The following is a 5000-nucleotide window of genomic DNA, read 5'->3' as shown; positions in this document are numbered from 1 at the left end:
CTGTCGTCCTACTCCGGGCCCGGCCTCCGGCCGCCCGGCTGCTGCGGCAGACCTGTCGCCCTGGTGTCCCGGGCGGACCTGCTGTCCCGCGCACGACCCACCCTCCGGCCGCCCGGCGCCGGTCTAGAGAGGGAAGGAGCCGGCCGTTGGGAGCCGGCAGCGCTCCCGCCTCCTCCGTGCCCAAAGCGACAGCGGCCCGGCTCCTGCCTCCGTCTCCGGATCCCTCACTGCCTTCAGCCGCTCGACCCCCCTCCCCCCCACCCCGCTGCCGTCCTGCCCCGGGCTCGGACGGGGCCAGGCCGGGCTGGAGCGTCAAGGAAAGAAGGCCGTCAAAGCAGAAGGCTGGGCGAGAGCCGAAGAGAAGGCTTCTCGGCAAAGGGGCCGCCTCTGCCGCGGGCCCCGGCCCTGCTGGCCGAAGGACCCGCCTTCCTCGGTGTCGGCCCGCTCCTGGCCCTCCCGCCGCTGCGGGTGTGCGAACCGGCCGAGGAGAGAGCGGGCGGGGGACGGCGACGGGGGTGGGGAAAGTAGTCTGCGAGCGGCGCCGGGGAGTCTGATGGGGCAGGGCGGGGCGCCCCCAACCGTCGATGGGCGGAGGCGGGGAAAGTCTTCAGGCGGGGCGCCCCCAACCGTCGATGGGCGGGCTCTGAGGGGGCGGCGTCGGATTGCGAGTGTGTGGAGCCGGCGTGTGTGTCACCGTGCCCCTCTCTCTCTGTCTCTCTCTCCCTCCCTTCCCCCCCCCGCCCCCCCGTCCCTCCCTCCCTCCCTCGCTTCCCTTGCGCGCTGGCCCCACTGAAATTCCGTTCGGCCGGGTAGGGCTGCGCGGCACCCCGGGCGGAGGGGGCTGCTGACGCTGCTTCGACGGCAGGCTGACGCAGGCTGCCTGTCAGCTTGGTCTGGGATCGCTCTGGGTACCAGAGGGAAAGAAATAAAGTTCGCCAAGAAAATTCCTTTTCCGGATCAGTTTCTTGCGCCGAGGGAACAGAAGAGTCGTTCTCTTCGAGAAGGGAGGAAAGGGGAAGCGCGGGAAATGAAACCCGAACCCCAAACCAGACCAAGGGGAACCAAGCCACAAAAAACAAAGGGATAACCCCGTAACTCCTAAAACAAACCCAGAAAACTCGAACCAAAAGTCCCGCAACGCACATTCCCCCACCCCCCACAAAAACCCACACCGAGCCCCCCCGCTCGCGCCCGCCCCCCCCACCCCCACCAGGCAAAAAAAGGTAAAGCCGGCCATTGAGAAACGCTCTACTACCCGGGTATGGGGAAATACCTCTTGCCATGGCCCCGGAATAGACTTTTCCTCCGGGCGCCGGGGTAGACCCGTTGTCCGGCCCCCCGGGCTACACCTGGTATCCCGGAGCCGGGGTAGACCTTGTACCCGGCGGCCGGGGTAGACCTGGTATCCCGGAGCCGGGGTAGACCTTGTACCCGGCGGCCGGGGTAGACCTGGTATCCCGGAGCCGGGGTAGACCTTGTACCCGGCGGCCGGGGTAGACCTGGTATCCAGGAGCCGGGGTAGACCTTGTACCCGGCGGCCGGGGTAGACCTGGTATCCCGGAGCCGGGGTAGACCTTGTACCCGGCGGCCGGGGTAGACCTGGTATCCAGGAGACGGGGTAGACCTTGTACCCGGCGGCCGGGGTAGACCTGGTATCCAGGAGCCGGGGTAGACCTTGTACCCGGCGGCCGGGGTAGACCTGGTATCCAGGAGACGGGGTAGACCTTGTACCCGGCGGCCGGGGTAGACCTGGTATCCAGGAGACGGGGTAGACCTTGTACCCGGCGGCCGGGGTAGACCTGGTATCCAGGAGCCGGGGTAGACCTTGTACCCGGCGGCCGGGGTAGACCTGGTATCCAGGAGCCGGGGTAGACCTTGTACCCGGCGGCCGGGGTAGACCTGGTATCCCGGAGCCGGGGTAGACCTTGTACCCGGCGGCCGGGGTAGACCTGGTATCCCGGAGCCGGGGTAGACCTTGTACCCGGCGGCCGGGGTAGACCTGGTATCCAGGAGCCGGGGTAGACCTTGTACCCGGCGGCCGGGGTAGACCTGGTATCCCGGAGCCGGGGTAGACCTTGTACCCGGCGGCCGGGGTAGACCTGGTATCCAGGAGCCGGGGTAGACCTTGTACCCGGCGGCCGGGGTAGACCTGGTATCCAGGAGCCGGGGTATACCTTGTACCCGGCGGCCGGGGTAGACCTGGTATCCAGGAGCCGGGGTAGACCTTGTACCCGGCGGCCGGGGTAGACCTGGTATCCCGGAGCCGGGGTAGACCTTGTACCCGGCGGCCGGGGTAGACCTGGTATCCAGGAGACGGGGTAGACCTTGTACCCGGCGGCCGGGGTAGACCTGGTATCCAGGAGACGGGGTAGACCTTGTACCCGGCGGCCGGGGTAGACCTGGTATCCAGGAGCCGGGGTAGACCTTGTACCCGGCGGCCGGGGTAGACCTGGTATCCAGGAGCCGGGGTAGACCTTGTACCCGGCGGCCGGGGTAGACCTGGTATCCCGGAGCCGGGGTAGACCTTGTACCCGGCGGCCGGGGTAGACCTGGTATCCAGGAGCCGGGGTAGACCTTGTACCCGGCGGCCGGGGTAGACCTGGTATCCAGGAGCCGGGGTAGACCTTGTACCCGGCGGCCGGGGTAGACCTGGTATCCAGGAGACGGGGTGGACCTTGTACCCGGCGGCCGGGGTAGACCTGGTATCCAGGAGACGGGGTAGACCTTGTACCCGGCGGCCGGGGTAGACCTGGTATCCAGGAGCCGGGGTAGACCTTGTACCCGGCGGCCCGGGTAGACCTGGTATCCAGGAGCCGGGGTAGACCTTGTACCCGGCGGCCGGGGTAGACCTGGTATCCAGGAGACGGGGTAGACCTTGTACCCGGCGGCCGGGGTAGACCTGGTATCCAGGAGACGGGGTAGACCTTGTACCCGGCGGCCGGGGTAGACCTGGTATCCCGGAGCCGGGGTAGACCTTGTACCCGGCGGCCGGGGTAGACCTGGTATCCAGGAGACGGGGTAGACCTTGTACCCGGCGGCCGGGGTAGACCTGGTATCCAGGAGACGGGGTAGACCTTGTACCCGGCGGCCGGGGTAGACCTGGTATCCAGGAGACGGGGTAGACCTTGTACCCGGCGGCCGGGGTAGACCTGGTATCCAGGAGCCGGGGTAGACCTTGTACCCGGAGGCCGGGGTAGACCTGGTATCCCGGAGACGGGGTAGACCTTGTACCCGGCGGCCGGGGTAGACCTGGTATCCCGGAGCCGGGGTAGACCTGGTCTCCGTCCGCCCGGGTAGACCTGGTGTCGCGGCCGCCTGCGGAAGTTCACCAAGGGGTCGCTGTTCCAGGCTGCCTCCGGCTATGTCGACGTAGCGGTCGGCCTGCGCTGGCGCACCCTCCCGGTCGACTTCCACTCGTCTCCTTGGAGGCGTCGGCGGCCTTGGACTTATCTTTCCGTATATTGGGAGCGAGGTGACGGGCCGCGTCCCCGCAGGTTTCCAGGGTGCCTGCGTCGCAAGGCGGAGGATAGGGCGGCCGCGCCGCGCGGTCGTCGGGGCAGAGCGAGTGCCGCCTAGGCCGGGTGAGCCGCGTGGCTTGGTCCCGGTTCCCGTCCTGCCCAGGGCGCTCTTTCGGGGAGAGCTGCCCGAGAAGCCAGAGAGAAGAGAATGGGCAGTGTGAAGGGCCACCAGAGAGAGAGCCGAGAGCCGAGAGAGACGGCCCGAAAGACCGTGTCGAGAAGCCGCTCGCTGGCCGCAGCGAGGCGGTGAGAAGCCCCGCGTGTGTGTTGCTCCGCTCCGGTCGGCTGCCGTGCCGGCCCGGTTGAAGGGGGGGCGGCCCCCCTGGGACGATCGGTGGCAGGTGAGGCGGCGGCGCCTCGTCCCTTTTCCGCCTGGCCTTAAGCCGGGGCCCGCTCCGGCAGGCATTTTTCCGGCAGCCGGTCCGGTGGCAGTGGCCGGCAGCCGGGGGTCGACGCGGCCGGGCTTTTTTTTTCCCCGGCCCTCGCCCGAGAGCCTCCTCCCCGAGCAAGGCCCGGCCAGCCCGCCGCGGTGGCGGCGCCCGGTTCCCCCGCTCCCGACCTGTTTGCCAGCGTGTCCGTGTCGGAAGGGCAGCGGTGGGGCGCGCGGCCTGGCCTCGGCATTCGCCGCGTGGCCGGAGGGGCTCGGTGACGGCGGTCGCCCGATGAGCCGTGGAGCCGGGGTGGCGGCACCCCGTCCCACCGGCGCGTGCTGTTGAAGTCACCCCCTTCCTCGGCCTTAAGCCGGGGACCCGCCTTGCGGGCGGGCTGTTTTTTTCGCGGGCAGAGAGGGGCCGGCCGCGGTGGCCGGCCCGCCCTAGCACGGACCGAAGCCCCCGGCAGAGAGCAACCCCCGGAAGGTCGCGGGCGAGGCGGCGGCGCCTCGCCCTTCCTCGGTCGTGGCGACCGAGCCCGCTTCTGCCCCGGGCGGTCCGTTGCTATTTTTTCAAGGGCGTGTGCGGGTGCTGTGGGGGGCCCCCGCCCGCCCGGCCTCCGATGGCCTTTTCCTCTCGCGGCCCTAAGCCGCGGCACCGAGAAGCGTGCGGGCCCACGAAAGCCGAGGTTGTGTGGAGCCGGGGGCCCGAGCGAGCCCCGAGCCGAGCGATGCCGGTGGGTTTCGAAGGGGGGGGCAGTGAGAAGGCGGCGCGCGCCTCGCCCCCCCCCGGGCCCCCGGCGCCCGTGGTTAGCACGGGTCCTTGTGGGCCGCGCACGCCATGTGCCTTTTTTTTTTTTTTTTTTTTTTCCGTTGATCGGTGCCGTACCCCGGCTTTTCCGAAGGGGAGAGAAAGAGAGGCCGAGAGAGAGAGAGAGAGAGAGCGCGCCAGCCGCGGGGCGGGCGAAAGCCGGTGGCACCTTTCTCGAACGCTCGGACGGGTTCCCTGGGCGGAAAAGGGTGAAGGCCATCCCCACCCCGGCCCGGCGGTCCCGTCCTTCCGTCGTCCGGCCAGGAGAGCCGTTGTCCGCGGGCGGGTGGCGGCACCCCCC

This window comes from Lonchura striata, unplaced genomic scaffold (assembly GCF_046129695.1).
Source record: "Lonchura striata isolate bLonStr1 unplaced genomic scaffold, bLonStr1.mat Scaffold_162, whole genome shotgun sequence".
Lineage (NCBI taxonomy): Eukaryota > Metazoa > Chordata > Aves > Passeriformes > Estrildidae > Lonchura > Lonchura striata.
The sequence above is the reverse complement of the archived record's forward strand: the minus strand, read 5'-3'. Positions refer to the sequence as shown.